Raw genomic sequence first — 20,108 nt, 5'->3', positions numbered from 1 at the left:
ACGGCTAATCGATTTTAAGTTATGCCAGATACGGAGAACGTATGTACAGACATCACGAAAATTCACTTTAAATCCGTTTTGGAAAGAAAGAGTCCTTTATTCTGCCCGTAAGTACAGATGTCATGGAAAAAAAATCGTCTAAATGGATTCGAAAGCAGTCAAAAATAGATATTTTCATTGAAATATGATAGCCGAAATTTTTCGCGATTGCAACATTTTCTTTACTTCAAATAAGCAAAAATGCCCTCTTACTTATATGAAAATTTTCTCAGCATAGTACTAAGAAATAAACAAAAACAAAAAAAAACTACTTAAAATATTTTCTGAAATAAGCATATCATTTGTATGTGAATTAGGAACAAGAACCCCAGAACAGCTTTATAACGTACATTCACCAAAATATTAGCTAAGTAATATAATTTTTTTTTTTAAATTTTTTAATCCAATCGCGTTCACTTACCTATTCAACATTGTCCACGTGTAAGGCCACAAGTGGTGGTCATTTTATTATGGACTCGCCTAACAGGACAACACCCTTACTTCCTTATAAAGGACGGACAGTTACAACTATGCCTTCTCGAGCGTTCGGCCGTTTAGTGCCGCAGTAGGCTCCCCTAACCTCTATACCGCGTGCGCGCCAGTAATCAGATTTTGATAATTCCTGCAAATAGTATCCAGTAACACTCATTACCTGCTCTCCTGCCCTCTGACAGAACACCTTCGACAGCAGTTCTTTCCTTCCGACTACATCACATATCCTGTGAATAGACTGTTCACGGACTATTACTGCAACAAGGGCATCTTAGAGATAATGAAGCAAGTGAATGAAAATAATTATATCCAAGAAACTAGATTAATGTAAAATGTAGAAAGGCGGCCTAACCGTCAGATTGCTAGCAATGACTAGGATGACTTCCTAACCCATAGTTCAAGTGCCATTAACTTAGTTTGGCCATTAACTTAGTTTCCAAGTGCCATTAACTTAGTTTGGCGGAACAGGTTAAGTAAAGTGACCATATATACACTTTTTCAAGGAATCGTGAATTCATGGAATTCAAGTTACAAGTAGTAGAATTTTTGTAGAAATGTCTATTGATTTTGTTGAGAAACTTATAAATTGTTTCAATATTGAGGTTGTCGTGCAATTTTTGATTGCGCACGTAGAAGTGTACTTGCGCAGATATGCAGAAATGATGCGCAGATATTTATTTTGCACTTGCTGGTCGACTTGCCCATGTCGGTGAAGCATAGGTAAGGACTGGATGCACAATTGAGATATAAACGAGACGTTTCTATCTTAAATATAATTTTAAATAATTACCAATTATTGGGGAAAGGCAGTTGATGATATTTATTGCTTTATTCTTAAGATTTTCGATGAGATCCTTCCGATGAAGTTTGTCATTTAAAATGATACAAAGATTTGGCTTCGCCAACTTTTGGAATAATTTCATAAAAAAAAGAGTCAGGTTTTTCTTAGGTAAAATATTCATATGCTTTTTACGAATAATTAACAATTGAGATTTATGGGCATTGATGGATGTTCTCCATTTTGTGCACTAGTCTTCAATTATTGGCATTAACTCTTGCAGCTTTCGAATCGCATGGTTTGCGTTTGCTGGTTTGACTGCCAAGACGGTATCATCGGCATAACTGCCCATAAAATGATTTAAATAATCTACTGGTTTGGGAAAGTCGATCACGTAGAAGGGAAGAAGATAGGACCTAAGATAAATCACAGGCATTCGATTATCACGCTCTTATTATGCTCAAACAAGAAGAAATCCATGCATGTCAAATCTGGTAATCGTGGTGTCCTTAAGGAAATGCCCACTGCATCTGATGTAGTGAAGATGGTAAAATCTTGCTCGTTGGCGTTAATACAATTGGCGAATCGTTACAATTGACGAAGATCGTTAAATGTTGCTCATTTGGCGTTATTACAATTGGCGAATCGGTAGCCGACTACTCGGGAATCATTCATTCTCTGTTTGTACTTTAGAATAGTTGGACCGTTTCTATCTGCAGCCCGATAGGTAAAATGCGTATCGGCGAGCTTCGTATTTGTAAAAATATGCAAACTATTAATTTGCGGAACGGGAAATGACGATTTAAGCCAGCAGACTCGTTCGCTCAGTAATTTCATCAGCACCCTCTATCGCCTCAGTCTACTATTTCCGCACACATATTCCATTTCAAACCTACTTATATCGGTCCCTTTACTTGCCTTTAGAATTTTGACAGGTATTTTAGCATTGCCTTGTAAAGTTCGACCGCCTCATCCGCGACCATGAGCGCAAACACGCATGTGCCATTCGGACCGAATTATTCTCAAAATAGGGTGGAAGGATGATGATTTTCTTTCTGGAGAAGAGGACTTTCACATCAAAGCAAGTCATAACACCCCTTTTGGAACAGTATATGTGTTTTGGCAGAAAGCCAGCCAGGGTTGCTGTTAAACACCAGCGTTTGAGACGGTCGAACTGTATATGCGTATAAATCTGTGTGACTGTTTGTAAACCCTTTGCATGATTTTTCCGTATTAAAGGAAAAAAAAAAAAAAAAAAAAAAGAAAAGAAACATATTGTAATTTACTATTGGTGGAGAAGGGTATTTACGTATTCTTGACAAAATTTGGAGATTTTTTACAGATAATCGGGTGCAAGTTAGTGGTTTTTCGAACCTGTTTTATAGATTCCCAAACTATCGACATTTATCGTAAGTTGGTAAACATTATCAGCAGATGAAAAGAAAACATATTTTGCAATTTAAAATACAAATTTTAAATTTGAATTATTAAATAAAGATTAGGTGATACATTAAAACATTAGGCACTTACATTCTTTTTCAAATCTTTCCTGTAATGTTTTTGAGTTATTCGTTTCCCGAAGTACATATCGATCTGTTTTGCCTTAAATTAACATCAGACAATTGCAGAGACTCGGAAATGATATATATTCGGTTGATCGGTTTAGCAATATATGTATGACTGGAATCGAATTTCTCGCCTGCGGCTTAGAAGTAAGATTACTGAACATTGGTTGTTCGATCCGGGTTCAAATCCCCTACGGACGGGCTGGCTACATGGGAGTTTTTGTGTAACATGATTGGTTTATTTTATTACGGCAAAGCGTTTGAGGGCTACCTGCCTAATGGCCTTCGTGGAGGACTTTCTAGGGAAAACTGGCTCGTATACACGTTACACACTGGGAAAACCACGACAACGCCCATGCAGGCGGCCCGTTCGCGGGATTCGAACCTCCAACCGAACTACCAGTGTTTAGCTACTTTACCGCTCGGCCGCTGATAGGCTCCGTGTAACATGAATACAAGCTATTTCCAGTAAGAGAATCGCTATTAAAAATAATCTGAAAGACTATCTGGCTTGCTTTAAAGTATTTGGCCTTTAAAGTATTCCTTCTAATTTGATGAATAGTACTTCCTAAAACTGTTTTTAGAAAATTTTTGAATAGGCAATTTAATTCTTCAGTATTTTTTTAAAAAAAATTCTGTGACATTTTGAAGACTTATATCACAATGGTTAAGATTCCTTATAGTTTCTGATTTTTTAAGTTTAGTTTACACTGTTAAATGCTACTAGCAAATTTGTTAAAAAGTTAACTTCATTACCTTTTCTACACTGGTGTGCAAAAATTAAGGACGAGACGGTTTTTTCAGTATAGTACAAAAGCTTTCCAAATCAACACATTTAATACCGTAAGATCCCCAATACGTAAGGACATGAGTAATGTAAGCAACACTTACTAAAAGAGAAATCAGAGGGATAAAAAGAAGCTTTATTGAAAAAGTAGCATGGAGCGCAATGCCACTGAAGGCCGAAACATCCCTGTGATGGGTGTCCAGCAAGAAACATCCGGTCTTTAATAGGGGATATGATCTCCCCTGACTGCTAGGCAGGTTTCACAGCGTCTGCCCATGCTGAGAATGAGGGTGTCAATGAGTTGTTGAGGCATTGTTGCCCATTCGTCTTGCAGCGCCAATCGAAGCTCCGGAATCGTTACTGGTGGTAAGGTACGAGCTGCCAAGCGTCTGCCTAGAAAATCCCATACATGCTCGAGGGGATTGAGATCCGGAGATCGTGCCGGCCAATCCATACGTTCAATATCCTCAATCTCTAAGAGCTGTTCGGCAGCTACTGTGCGATGACATGGTGCATTGTCGTCCATGAAAGACTGCGGACCCATAGCGCCTCTAAAAAGACGCACATATGGAAGAAGAATCTCGTTACAATAACGGGTCCCGTTGACTGAACCTGCGTCGAAGATGTGAAGGTCTGTACGACTACCAAGCATGATGCCTCCCCAAACAAGAACTCCGCCACCTCCATACCTGTCCCTTTCAATGATGTTCGAGGGATGATTGCGGCTTCCCCGCTCTCTCCAGATGAGTATGCGATGAGAATCGCTACTCAGACTGAATCTGCTCTCATCTGTAAAGAGTACTCGTCCCCATTCATTGTCTCTCAAATTCCGGTGTTCCCGGCACCACAGAGAACGCCTTCTCCGATGAGCAGGCGTTAGAGGTACACACCGTACAAAGCGTCGTGCAAACAGACCACCACCGTGCAGTCTTCTGGCCACGGTAAATATGGCGATATCGGTCGTCTAGTCGCCTGTGTCGTGTGTCTAGCGATTTCTCCCGCTGTCTGCCGCCTGTTTCTTCTGGCCTGTAAGGCAATATACCGGTCATCTGCGGGTGTGGTTCCTCGTGGACGACCACTACTAAACCCCCGGATAGCTGTTCCTGTAGTTTAAAATTGTCTCCAAAGTCGTGAAACGATGCTGTGATCAATTCCGAACTCTGCAGCCACAGTTGTCACACTGCGGCCTTCCTCCAACTTCCCAATGATTCGACCTCGGGTAAAAGCATCCAGATGTCGTCTAACAGATTGACTATTCGCCATTTCTCGCTGAGGCAGCAACTCGGTGTGATTTTAACTGCTATACGGCGTGCAATCTCTTTGCCAGAAATACTGATCTTACACCGACAACATGCTTTATACTACTCAGACACTCCCCCATTACGTCTACCTGCATATCTGCGCATGTGCTACCGTACATCACCTTACTTAATCTCCTGATTGGTCTTTCTGTCCGCTCTGCCTCTTCGTTCAGCTGATATGCTAATTTTTCAACTTCGTCCTTAATTTTTGCACACCAGTGTATGCTAGAAATAAACCATTTACATACGAAATCATAGGAGCAAAGGAATGCCATTGGAAATTGGTCTTTATTTTTATTTGAGCCATTTCAAGTACTGGGAAGTTCCGGAAAATAACCAATTTATTTATCTCATGGACGTAATAAGAATTCTTATCATTCGTAGCACGTTTTTCACTTTGAAAAAAGGGTTTAAAAACTTCTAAGTAATTAATCCATTATAAATATATTTACTTGGCTTCTTACGTAAGATTCAATCTAGAAATGATCAAGGTTATTCTTGAAATTTTCCTTATTTGTTATCTAACGTACGGAATATTTCCATCTCATTTTTTTAAATAACTGGTATGCATTCTAAAATACATGTTTTCGAAACGGCAAGTGTAAATATCTTCGGAGGAGAGCAGAATCATCATTAGACTATATAGAACTTAAAAGATGAAGTGTGATGAAATGTCCAAGTGGAGAACGAAGTGTTAATATCACAACGAGTTCTAACAGATGAAATACAATTTGCTTGTCAAACCAAGAAATATAATTCAAAAATATCCTTTTACATAATCTCCTAAACGAGTAGCGGACACTTGTATAAGTTCTTTATTAAAGAATATTTAAGCTCTCACTTTAATATCGGTTTTAAACTAAACGTAAATATTTGGCAAAATTACCACATTTTGTTTTTCGGGACTAATTTTGAAGTCGAGCCCAGTTTATGTCACTTAATTATAGGCATGTGATCCCAAAACTGAATTCATACGTTGCTAAATGACCAGCATTTCACTTAAAACGCCACTATATTAAGATTTCAGGGTTGCTAATGTATGCATTTATATGCTTTAGTGACAAGTGACAGGTCTAAGATATCAAGCTTACCAGTGACCGAGCGGTAAAATCTCTAAACACTGGTAGTTCGATCCGAGTTCTAATCCCGCGAACGGGCTGGCTGCATGGGCTTTTTTGTAGTTTTTCCCATGTGTAACGTGTATACCAGCCAGTTTACCATACAAAATCCTCTACGAACTCACCCCTCTCCTTAGGCATATATTCCTCGAGGCTTTGCTGTAATCACATAAACTAACCAAAATATCGAATACACTTTTGTGAAGTATTTTATACAAATACTGAAATGTTCTAAGTAAACAAATTGTAAACAGTTTTAGTACCATATTTTTAATTAGAGTTCAGGTCAATTAAACAACTGACAATTACTGAAATTAATAAGCATATTCTCATCATAGGCCTCACCCTCTTTACAGTACTATATACTGCGGGAATGAACAGATAATAAATGCGCGTATAAATGTATTTAATACATGCAATATTTACAAATTTTTAGCACAATAAAATACTGCAGGAAGGAAAATTTGTTTCAGACACTGCGTAGATGAAATTTAAACTATTTCGAAAAGGATTACCGGCTTAGACTCAATACTGTAGAAAAGCAAAACACTACGCGGATGAAATTTAAATAGTATTAAACTATTTCAAAACGGGGTACCGCCTTAGAGCAACTAACTCAACACTGCAGAAAAAACAAAGTAAAGAGTCGTTACAAAATGTTGTACTAAATCACAATGATACAGCCAGGAATGAACACGAGCCTAATAAATAAAAAATAGAAAGTATTGTAGCACTAAGGAAGACCTTACAGAATAAATATGACATTTAAACAACTAGTGAAAAATGTAGGATTGGGAACTGAACCCGAAACCTTTCAGTTGCTGTCTACGTTGGCTAATTACAACACCATAAGGAAGCATGAGAGAAAGAATTTGTATTCCTCACAGGATCAATGCCGTTAAAATCAAATCAAAATCGTGTTTCAGCCAAATTTGCTATCGGTTTGACAATAAGTCTATCTTTATGGTTGGCAGTAGCAAGAGGGGTATAGATATCATAGCAACGAACATTTAAGAAGCGATATATGCTAACTCTTGTCAAAGGAAAAAGAGAACAAACCACGATTAACAGCTATTCAATTTGTAAAATAAATTTAAAAAAATGAAATCTAATATTCGTGCTGAAATGTTTCTTAACTTTTTCATAAGAGCTAAACAATTTGCTATCATATATATATATATTCTCCTTCATTATAATACAAAAAGTAAAATAATAATAATCTTCCTCTTTCATTCTTTTTCTTTTAATTTTCGTCGTTTGTGATTCATTTCATTTGATAACATTTATTGTACTACCAGAAACGAGTAGGCAGATACCGATCTTCTCTTTAATGAGACGTTTTATCAATTGGTACAAGTTTTCCTTGTACCAGCCCACCGTTCATAATACCCAAAAATGTTTTGTAGCTGACACGTGATATCACGTTCAAATTGGTTCATTAAGCCAATTTGCATTTTTCTTTAACTCCCGCACTGAGTGGCAGTTTGAAATCGTGGGATTTCAAACAATGATGGGACGACACATCGTGAGTTTTGTATAAAATGAGTTATGGTCAGCAGTCAGAATACCAGCTTGTGGCCATATTTTATATATCAAAAAGTTCGAGGCATAAAAAAAGTAGCTAAAGTTGTTTATGCTTCCGAAGAATAAATGAAAAATAATTACGCAGTGTATTACAGTGAAATTAACGTATGAGTTGTTGGCTTGCAGATACAAAGGGTTCCGAGTTATGATTGAGGTAGTAAGTTTATCGTCACGCAATTTCACGCGATCATTTTCTTGAATTTTCTGAGGTTTTTCGAAAATCAGAATTCTTCCCGAATATCCAATAAATTCACGAATTTCAAATATGTTCCTATCATTTATGTAATTTTTAATTTACGGGTTTTTTTCTACATTCTTAAAAACTTACACTGCGAAGAAAAATGGGACAGTTCTACCCGTTCTACTGGGCCGATTGACATAATTTAAATTGCGTTTCTCACGTCTCGAAAGCACAATTTAGGATATAAATAAGATTTATATACAACATTGTTCTAAGATAGGTATTTTAACACAAAATCGGAATTTTTCTGAAATGGCATGCCAGTTATTTTACATATTTCATGGCTGAAATGGCCATTTCTGAAATGGCATGCCAGTTTATTACATACATTTGAAACTCCTAAAGGAGCAGTAAATTAAGTCAGTTAGCGTACCAACTTCATTATTTTTTTTGTCGAGTGGAGCTAAAAGTTAATTTTCAATTGTGTGCACCGAAAAATCTGTCTTCTTGACGCTGGAAGTTTGCTTGTTTTTGCGCAGAAAATATAATTTTGATTGTAAAAATTGTTCCTTTGACTGTTTTTAGCTGTATTTGCTGTTTTATGTTTTTCTCTATTTTACAGTTTTTAATGAAGATGTTTTGAGTTTTTATGTATTTTCACCTTGCCGAAAAGTGAGAACTGAATTCATTGAATGAGAAAATAAGTTTAAATGAAATGCAGCAAAAAATGTGTTAATTTAATAGACCGTATAAGGAAATCATGAGGTGTCCACATCACATATTCTTTTTTTTTTTTTTTTTTTTTTTTTTCAAAATGCAAGAAACGATACAGCAGTTACAGTTAATTTATATCCTTATTCATAAAAGCAAGGCGTAGTTTATCGAGAATCAATCGGTGTCACATCAAACGAAAGTGCAGATGAATGCGTTGGTCTGTCATGGCTTATTCATAATTGGCACTAAATCGCGCTGCTTAATGACAGCTTGACGGTCGACGAAACTTACATTCGTAATCAGATAAATCCTCCTTTTGGCATGTTGCAGTATACTATCGGCCGCGATATGTTTCACGAAATAGCAGTGTAAATTTCAAGCTGATTTCGCGAAGTTTTAGAATTTGTCCTGTGACTATCTCAAGAATTTCATCTTATTTCTGAGATGAAATTATGTTTCTAGTTATAATGCATTATTTCAAGTTAAACAAATTATTAAACTGCGTTCTAATTGACATAGAACAATTACAATTAATAAAATCTTGCAATTAATAAAAGATCCACTCCCTGTTATTTGAAAAATTTCACCCAGGAGATTTAAACGTATAAAACAAATCCCGTTTGTAAGTGGTCCCCGAATCTTGTTCCTTGTCCTGTCTCTGATTAGAATGAAAGGATTCAATGGGATCAGATCCACAGTAAACTGTATAAATGTTTGCTTTTCAGCAATTGTACAACAGTTGGCAATACCAGGGGACCACCAGCGGCCGAGCGTCAAAGTCGCTGAACACTGGTAGTTTGACTTGGGATCGAACGGGCTGGCGTCGTGTCTGGTGATCGTGGTTTCCGCCATATGTAAAATGGATGCGAGCCAGTTTACCTTAATAAGTCCTTCACGAAGATATCCCTCCCTATAGGCAGATAACTCTCGAGTTGCTTTACCTTAATCAATTAACGCAACTTAACCTAACCTTGGAAATAACAGGAAAAAGAAGCAAGCTTCACAAGTGCGTGTCTTATTGATTAAAACAAGAAACAGCGTTCTGAAGTGTGCTTTTCTCTGTTAAGAAGAAAATTTCCTGCAATTCATTGTGACTGTGGTTTGGATATAGCAAAGCATGCAAAGACTACCTGCTTAAGAACAGGCATGCTTTTGAGGTGAACTCGACTCGAACCTCGCTCGCATCCACGTTACACGCGGGGAAAACTACGAAAACCCATTTGAAAACAGCTCATTAGTCTCAGATCGAACTACCAGTATTCAGCGATTTTACTACTCAGCCGCTGATGGGCAATTGTGCCTGCGTATGAAAAGTGGAAGATTTGAAATCGTAGACGTTTGTTCGTAGAAGTTGGGTTGGTTTGGTTTATGGTTTTGGTTTATTAGATTACGACAAAGCACACGAGGGCTATCTGCCTTAAGGGAGGGATGCCTTCGTGGAGGACTTTTTAAGGGAAACTGGCTCGTATACACGTTACACATGGTGAAAACCACGAAAACACCCATGCAGTCAGCCCATTCGCGGGATTCGAACCTCGCACCGAACTACCAGTGTTCAGCGACGTTACCGCTCGGCCGCTGGTGAGCTGGTTTGGTTTATGTAATTATGGTAAAGCACGCAGGAGTTGTATGCCGAAGGGAAGGGATGCCTTCGTGGAGGAATTTGTAAGAAAAATTGGCTCGTCTGTATATTATACATAGATAGAGGATAGGAATGAAGAATAGTCTAAGAAGAACTCCAAACATACCTTTGCACGCAAAGATATTTAATGTATGGTAATCTTCTGCTGGAGTTATTCATTCCTTCTACAAAGTAGTTCTATATTGCACAGATATGCGGAAAATAAATAAAATTAAAAGTAAAAAGTAATCAGCATTTGAGGAAAAAAGTGTGGAATCCTATTATTTCAGGATAAATCCCGACTAGACAGCCTCGACCATACAACAAAACACAATTTAAGGTTCGATATTGTGCCTCATTCGCCATGCTCTCCTAATATTTCCTCAGCAGAATGTAATTTGTCGCACTTGAGTCATTTTTTTATCCAAGAAATACTTTGACAAAGACGCATCAGTTTATAGGACACTGGAGGACGACTTCATTACTTCCAGAAAAACTTTATTTTACAAGTATGGTATAAATGATCTTGCCATGCTGGCAACAACTCATTGACGCTGCTGGCAATTTAAAACAGATACTTTTTTCCTTCTCTCTTTTTTCCCCCAATCATTCTTAAAATCGGCCATGCCATATGTAACAATTGAATGCAATAAAATTGCATTTTAGATTAACTGTCATAGCATGCGATCAATATTTCTTTCTTAAAGCATAAAATGTGATAATATAATTGTATTACAAAATAATTAGATAAAACTCTTTTTCCGGTGGTAATGATATTATACAAATTTTATGAGAATGAATCAATCTGAAATGAATTTAAATGAGAAACACTATTGCAGAAGTACGTTATAGCAGATAGTTTTAAGATTCTGAATCTCTTACCTTAAAGAACACACGTAATTGCCCAAAATATGTGTATGAAACCTATTAGTAAGCCTTTTGTATGAGACAGTAAGGCCTTTTAGTGTCTCTAATATTTGCAGAGGGTACTGCACTGTCTGTACTAAGAATCGAATCATTGGTTCACGAACAGTGGATATCAGGGATTCCTTATAATACTTTCTTTTTATTTATATTTCCTTGTATGAAAAGAAGTGTCGTAATCGCGAAAAATTTCGGTTTTCAGATTTCAAAGGAAATATCCATTTTGACTACTTCCGTCTATACGTACATATGTCGCATAATTCAAAAAAAAGCTTTTCTCTAAAATGTTGAAATTTCGTATTTGGGGCTTTTGACTAATTTCGGAGTGACGTCTGTACTTGCGTATGTATCTCGCATAACTCCGAAACGATTACCTGTAGAATATTGGAATTTTGTATTTGGGACGTTTGACTCGTTTTGGCATGACGTTTGTACGTAGGCACGTATCACGTTTAACTCAAAAACGATTAGCTACAGAATGTTATGTATCTCGCATAACTCCGAAACGATTACCTGTAGAATATTAGAATTTTGTATTTGAGACTTTTGACTAGTTTTGGCATGACGTTTGTACGTAGGCACGTATCACGTTTAACTCAAAAACGATTAGCCATAGAATGTTGAAATTTTTTTATATGACACTGCTGTAACTGCTAGTTGTACACCTTTTTTTATTGCAATCGGTAGTGTCAAAAGGGTCCTTTGAATTGGAAGAATTTTGAATTTTGAATCACTCACTTACAAGTGAAATAAATTTGAATGAAGTACAGGAAAAAATATATTTAATTTAATAGGCGTACAAGGAATTGATGTGTGTCCGACGTCTGGGCGATATTAGAGAAGATATTTTTTAAACTTCAAAATTCTGTTTATTGAATTGCATACTTTGAAATGTTTAGGTTTCTACTGGAAATTTAACGCGTTACTTAGAATTATTTTTACCGTAAAATCACTTGCGCTTTGAAATATCAAAATTACTATCGAAATATAAAAGTAGTCAATACATTTCAAAATTTATTACTGCCGGATTTCATGCCATAAATATTCAAAAAAGCTGAAAAGCTATTACCATCTCTTCTACTTACCAAATTCCCTGTCTTATTTACGCATTAATATTACGCATTACATTAAATTAAAATTTTGAATAGAGCTATTTCTTTCATATATTCTTTTTCCTTATTCTTTTCCACGGTAATGCAATATATAATTTACAAGATTTCACGGCACACTCGTTAGTTATTTACTTAAATGTCATTCTTAGGTGCAAAATGATCTTAGCCCAAAAGGGACGTTAGTCCCGATTGGGATAATTAGTCTCGAAACAACATTTTGCGTTGAATCACTATAAACGACGTATCACTTTTCAGATTGTTGGCAACAAATATTATCGCCCCGTATTATATTTAATGAAATTGTATAATGAAGTATCTGCAAGAATGTATACGTGTTTCTCGTACAGTGAAAAAATGACGGTAGCTAGAGCCACCCAGTATTGAATAATGTAGTCCTCCACCAGCACATGGGTACCCGAAAGTCCGAATTTTGAATTTAGAATTTATTTTATTATCTCCTTCAAATTTTGTAATATTTTAACGAATTTTTAACAAACTCAACGATTTCAAAGCGAGCAAGGGCAGCACTATATGAAAAAAGAAAACATTTTTTATTTCCAGCGCGCAAAACTGCCTACCGGAAGTTTTAAAGATATGCTGCTTTTAAGTATTTGGTGTTGATTCAAATTTATATCACGTAAGCCCCAAGAATGTGATATTTAATAAATAAAGTAAACAGACAATTTGTAGCTATGTATCACTTTTAAGATTTGTGGTACACTATTCGCGTCCTGTGGAAATATGTGTAGGGAATGCTTAGATTATAAGGTGTTTCTCCCGCCCTCTTAGCATGCCTTCTTGGCGTAATGGACAGCACACTCGGCACGTATTCGAGAGGTCCGAGGTTCGAATCCCGGCGAGGGCACTGCTCATTTTTTTTTCCTGTCTCCTGCTTCAAAATTGCATAAAGGCTCTACGTTCATAATAAAAAGTTCATAATAAAAAGACAAAAAATGTTTTGCTAAGTCATCTTAGTAAGAAACCTGAACCTTGATATGATAAACTTGGAAAAGACTGAAAAAACAGAAAAATGTAAGCCAACACTTCACACTGCATCAAGAATTCTAAACATATACTGCTATGCTGCTTTTAACGTTTTTGTAGTTTTTACTGTTGAATTGTATGTTGCGTAAATGCAAAGAAAATGATGCTTAATAATAAATCTAAAAACACAGAAACAATAATAGCTTCTTAGAAGTAAGTGTAACAGCAGATTGATAGACAGCGAGCGCAGTGAGAGCTTAAAAAATGTTAACAAAACCTTTTGTTTGACCGTTCAAATCTGAAACCTTTCAGATTTTTTTAACCTATCTCTAAACATTTATCTTTTAACTAAGGTTTTACACAAAGCATTTAAGAGTGATTTCGCCTTTAAAGAAAAACCCACGAAGAAACTATCTGTTACGTGAACGTACAGATTATTACAAGCATTGTTTGTTTTTCTGTCTATCCGTGCTGATAAAACGGAAAAACCTTTGTCAGATGTCAATTCTGTTTAACGTATGAAATATGTGAAATCTTCATGAAACTGCAATTAATTTAGATCTAATCATTGAATCGAATGCTATCTTCATAAACATAAATTTTATATTTCTATTAACGGTTGAAAATTTAAGTGATTTCTTTCATGATTCCATTTTATATAATAGTCTGATATCATGTGTAAATTTCTAACTCAATTTGTAGCTATGTATCACTTTTAAGATTTGTGGTACACTATTCGCGTCCTGTGGAAATATGTGTAGGGAATGCTTAGATTATAAGGTGTTTCTCCCGCCCTCTTAGCATGCCTTCTTGGCGTAATGGACAGCACACTCGGCACGTATTCGAGAGGTCCGAGATTCGAATCCCGGCGAGGGCACTGCTCATTTTTTTTCCCTGTCTCCTGCTTCAAAACTGCATAAAGGCTCTACGGTGGCACCCGAACTAAAAAAAAAAAAAAAAGTGGTGAATTATGATTCACCAGGATTTGGCGATTGAGTCCCTTAATCCCCAGTCGCTCTTCAAAAGGGGGGAGTATATAAGGTATTTCTCCCGCCTTCTTAGCATGCCTTCATGGTGTAAAGGTCAGTACGCTCGGCACGTTTTCGAGAGGTCCGAGGTTCGAGTCGCCGCGTGGGCACTGCCCTTTTTTCACATCTGCTCCCTCAAAATAGCCTATTGACTCTACAAGATATATAGTGCTTTTATTCGTAGGTAACAGAATTATAATATTTTTATTTCGATCATTTTTAGAAGAAATACGTATATAAGCTTATTCCTAGCAGGAGGTTTTGCATTTAATTCAGTTGTGTTGTATGATTTTTTGGATAGAACTGGAGAAAAGTGTAACGAGGTCGGCGTCCTAGCAGTTTATGTGATAAATTTTTCTATAAATTCAAATATAAATCAAGGTATGTAATTTTAACTATTGATAATAAAATATAAATTAATTTTCTTGCTAAAAATTTTAAATACTCGGACTCAAATAACACTGACAGCCACACTGACATTTTTATCTTACAGAAGACTGATAATGGTTGCTCTGCCTTGCAGCTGTCTGATATTCATAAAAATATCTACATCTACGTTATGAAAGCTTAATTTTGCCTTTCATCTAAATGTTTACACTTACGTCAAGCGAAGTAAATGTCAAATATATAGGGCGTCCAGAAAAGAAGATTACAGATTTTATTTCTTTTAAGTATTGGTTTTAGATATGAACTTCTTTAAGTTTACAGTTTTAAAAATAAGGTAGATGATTTTGTGAAAATAATTTCATTAATTTATGATGCGATGCTGTAGAAATAGAATCTAGCATTTTACTGCATCCCCTCTGAGCAAAAACTCCAATTAATAAAATGTTCATTATTCATTAATACCTTATATATAAAATGTTTCTTATGTGTTTATACGAGTTCACATAAGTAAGCTTATTAAAATTTCCGACGATAGTGGTAATTTATGTAATAAATGCTGTTTGGCTCTATTTCAGAAACAAAACATTTGTTGCGAATATAAATAACATTTGCTTTTTAAATACCTTCATAAATTTTCTTAGTAAACATTAAATTTTCTAAGTCGTATCCAAGGAAAATTGATCTTGCTTTCTTCAAAATCACTACAAATTTTATTCGTAAATTTATAGATACTCTGACTCATTATAGCATAATAAATCTTGTTTTATCTCTACTTTTTAGAAATTTGCGCAACGGACAACAGGACAAATATTTATTAGTAGTAATTAATAAATAAATCAATAAATCAGTAAGAAGTTACACTAATACAGTCTTGCCACCCATTGTCCTGAAACTATCGCATAAAATCCTCTAGAAATTTTTGTGGAATTTTATGATTAAATAGATAACTTATCTATAATCGCTATTTAAAGAAGGAAAGATTGTAACTTTTCACAGAATATTCATTATATCATTGATTCATAGTATTATATGTTCTTCTTATCAGTTTTTATTGTATTTCATTACTCTTTGTTTATCTTATGGATATCCTAACATGAATACTAAACAATTCGAAAGTAAAATATTGTTTGCTTTAGACAATTAGTACAAGTAATTATGTTAACTTACAAAACGGTTGTTAAAAATGGGTTTTTTTCCTTCTTTTCATAAACATCTGGAAAACTAATTTCTCAAAGAGATTATTTTGGACTCTACGCTTAATGTTTCATACAGGACATAACTGTTTCTAAAATATACAACTTCATAATAATTTATCATTTTTAAGACTGGAATTAATATATAAATACTTGCATTTTTCTTCAACTGGAATTGCATGAAGTTAACTTTAATTTCCATCTTATTTTTCATGAAAATTAGAAAATGTCAGTAAAATTTTACTTTAATTAAAATTACGAAGAAGTAGATAATTGCGCAAATGAAAAATCTTTAATACACAGTATTTAATTTCAGACATTACATATGCAAGAAAATAATCCCACGAAGTGCAATGGTTGCTTACCCAGGAAGAAATTAAAAACCGTTTCCTATTCTAATTCTACACTTCAAAGAGTATTAAACTATGTTATTGCTAAAATACACTAAAATAAAAGAAATGAAGCTTAAATTATAAAATCACGCTATAAAACAGAAAGCTGATCATTACAGATCATTTGCATGTTTTGTGAAGAAAAAATATCTAGGTAAGGAAAATTGTTTTAGAAAATTAGCTTCTAAGGTTTGTTTACAATTACTTTTCATTTCAGAATTGCTTAACAGTTATTTGAATGCTGAATCATAAATATTAATGTTAGTTATGCAAAATGTAATAAGAACGATAAGACATTACCTTTCTCCTCTTGTAGGATTAATTTTCATGATTTTCTTCAGATAATCATCTATGCAAAACAAGGAAAGAAAACAATTAGAATTTCATTTATTATTATGTTTTCTTTAAAACAAGCATGCACATAGAAAACATATAATAAAACCACCGCAAGACCATATGGCCTGTGATTGATGGTGACAATTAAGGTTTGCTTTTGTGGTGTAAAAAAGTTTTATCTTTGGTACTGCGTTGAACATAACAGTAGGTCAGATTAATTTCTGAGACCTATTGACCTGGCTATTATGTAGAAAGGAACTCAACAGTTGAGGAAACCAACAACCGATTTAATGCCTAAGATAAACCAACCTAGATACACTAAGAAAATACCGTGTTACATTATACAAGAAAAGGAACCCCGAAAGATTGCGGTTAGGGAAAAAAAAAAAAAGGGTTGATGACTTCTCTGCCTTTCATTAGACCGCGTCTTTTTTTATTTCGGAAAATTTAAAGAGTGAAAAGTAATTCTTCTGTGACCTAAATAATCGTCTTATGCGTTTTTAAAAAATCTATTATGCAAGAATCTCCCAGGAGATAGAATGAACAAAAAAGTGAATCGCGTCATTTTACTTCCGCTATCATTGTATTGTATCGAAAGATAAACATAGAGAGAGAAAGGGAGAGCTATCCTTATCCTGTTAGTGATACTTTTCCACTCACTGCGCTGCACAATAAGTCTGAAGAAATGAATTAGAAACGCCCAGACGGGTGTTGGCAGGTAAGCTAAATGTAAATAAGTCGCAAAAGTTTTAAAGATAAAAAATGTTTTATATTTTTATTTTCGTTTTGGAACGATTAAATACGTCCTCAGCGACTGAGCCAGAAGAACCAGGTGTTCCCCAAAGCCCGAGTGCAACTTCATCCTTGGGAATAATGATAGGGCTACTTAACTGTATATACGTTATTAACTTGTCGCAAGTAACGGAGAGTAGGACAAATGGCTATGATTTTATTTATTTATTTTAATTGTGTTTCTGGACATACTGTGCAGGACAGGTATGTCAGCAATGTCCTGCGGGCCTCTCGATTATTATTATTATTATTTCATTGCATGAGTGGAACATTTGATTAATAAATAATAATCGTACCCTATTTATTTCTTCTGTCAAGTTTTTGTATATTCAAGATGCATGGAACATAAAAATTGATTTTTGGCAAAAGGTACACATGTGTTCATTTAAAAAACATCGTAAGGCAATAAAAATTTAAAGAACATTTAAATTAACAAACAAAGATTGTTAAACATGACTGATTATTACCAAACATTGACATATTATACACTGGTGTAATGTAAAGTTCACAAACTCCCTCAGTTCCTTTGCTCAACAGTGTTGCCAAAATCAGAACATAAAAATACCCGTCGGTCAAATCGATCGATGTTTACTTATAGGTGTTAAAGTTTTGTAAAGTTTATGTTATAACAGCATGAAAAGAAATTAAGTTTCAAATGCATTCAGATCTCAACATTCGTTACAACAATAATGGCAAAAACTTTAATGCACATGTTCTAGCAACTGCTTTATTCACATTTCTTGCCTATATCTCTATATACTCCAGCGTCATCTTATTCTTGTTGTCAAACAACATTAAAACAGAAAGCTGGTGTAATGCTATCTATTTACTAATTTTTGAAGTTAATGCTGCTTATTTGGCTTGAAGTGCACAAAGTGCTTACAATATCAGATTTATCCATTAACATTCAGCAATACAGAAGTCATCAATGAAAGTTTGTGCAGAAACCCAAGAGTTACTGAACTAAATTATGTTACCTTAAACACTGTCAGAGGCGTTTTATCGCCCCGTCTAATTACGATTCAAATGCAGAGTAAATAAATTTTTGCATTACAACTTTAAACTTAACAAATGCCCAGCTCACGATTTTCTAAATCAAAATCGTTGCTTTCGAGATTTGTCCCAACATAAAATGGTTCAAGTAAAAGGTAAAGTAAGTAACGCTGGAAATTAGCAAAGCAAAATCTGAAGTCTTTTCTCAGGCTTTAAAATAATAAATCAATGGGTTAATTAATAATAAAACCTTATAAGGTGGTCAATATTTCTCACTTCCGTTTACAAGAAAATGGAGCTACATTTTAGTCTATTTTAAGTCTGATTATAGCTACGCCTATCACTTTACTTAATTTAAGTCAGATATTTTTATTTTTTCCCATATATATATATAGCTTACTCTTCGCAGTTTTCAGTTACTGCGTTGTATGAAGATATTTTTATCATGACAATGTTTTTAGTGCTTTCCATGTTTTTTAGTTTGTTTTATTTCTAAACAAAACATTTTATTGCATTTTTTAAATAAACGAATGGTTAAACATTTGCTTCTGTTTGTTCGGAAAGGAGGGGGTTGGCCAGTCAGAAGATTCAGTTCAGGCATTTTCCGAATTGAGGACAGGAGGAAACTAAAACGTTAGCCATATTGCTACATAGTTAAGTTGCAAGTACCATTAGATTTTCACAGAAGAAAAATCAGTTACGCTATCTAAATTCAGACGGGTTCTAACCACTTGCACCATAAGATTACATATAAGGGAATGCAACAGTTCCTTTCAGGGAAAAAATGAGTTCTCGTTCTATCAGAACTTGAATTTTATTATCATATTTTCGTTAGTCTGAAGAAATTACGCTTAGTAATTAATGCATTGACTATGTTTTAGGTAGCAAGGATTTACTTTATTTTGGTAAAACACTCGAGAGTTACTTGCTAAGTGGAGTGATGCATGGTTTGGTTTATTTATTTACGACAAAGCAAACGGGGGTTATCTGCCTAAGGGAAGGGATGCCTTCGTGGAGGACTTTCTAAGGGAAACTGGCTCGTATACACGTGACCATTAGGGAAAAAACACGAAAACGCCCCCTGCAGCCAGCCCTTTCGCCGGGATTCGAACCCCGGACCGAACTACCAGTGTTCAAGAACTTTAACGCTCAGCCGCTGGTAGGCTGCAAGGATGCCTAAGACTTTCTAATGAAAACTGGAGCTAATCAATTCCAGCTGGAAATTTATAAATATATTTTATTGTATTTTTAAATGTTATGTAATAACAGTCGAATGCAAAACTGACTTCTGTTAAACAATACATGAACTGAATTTTTTCAGATCTATTATGTTTCCTGTCTGTTTTATAACTAATTCTGTACAGTTATTAGGTTTGCCGAAGACGGAAACATGAAAAATGTGCAATGCTCTTGCTGGTATTTGAACTCCGGACTTTCCGATGTTAGCTGGACACGGACATGCTTCCAGTTACACCACTAAGGCGCGAGGTAAGGAAGTAGAAAATATCTTACGTTCTCCCCTACTTAAAACTAAATACCTTACAATCATCCTTACAGCTAATATAGAAATAAAGCATAAATTGAAATTTCAACAACTGATTTGATTATAAATTATATAGTGTTCTTCAATTCAGAGATAAAATTTTTAGCATTTCCAAGTATTAGTGACAATGAAGAATTTTTCTTAATTTCTTAAACGGTACTTTTAGGTATTTATTCCTTTGATAAATATTAACCATTCTTAAGTTATGCAAGTCTTCTGGTTCAGTCAAGAATGTAAGCTATCC

At 35.1% G+C, this 20,108-nt stretch overlaps 1 protein-coding gene across 1 annotated transcript in view; it reads right to left on the bottom strand.

The window, feature by feature from the left end:
- The window catches only part of LOC118198298 (ras association domain-containing protein 10-like), a 171,348-nt gene that overhangs the window by 30,457 nt on the left and 120,783 nt on the right, over nucleotides 1-20,108 (bottom strand). The window contains exon 2 of the mRNA XM_035369939.2: nucleotides 16,501-16,549. The gene's annotated coding sequence lies outside the window, so the exon portion shown is untranslated. The remainder of the gene's footprint in view (nucleotides 1-16,500; nucleotides 16,550-20,108) is intronic.

This window comes from Stegodyphus dumicola, chromosome 5, assembly GCF_044657685.1.
Source record: "Stegodyphus dumicola isolate Sdum_Otavi_A_Nest chromosome 5, ASM4465768v1".
NCBI classification, from domain to species: domain Eukaryota; kingdom Metazoa; phylum Arthropoda; class Arachnida; order Araneae; family Eresidae; genus Stegodyphus; species Stegodyphus dumicola.
The sequence above is the reverse complement of the archived record's forward strand: the minus strand, read 5'-3'. Positions and strand labels throughout refer to the sequence as shown.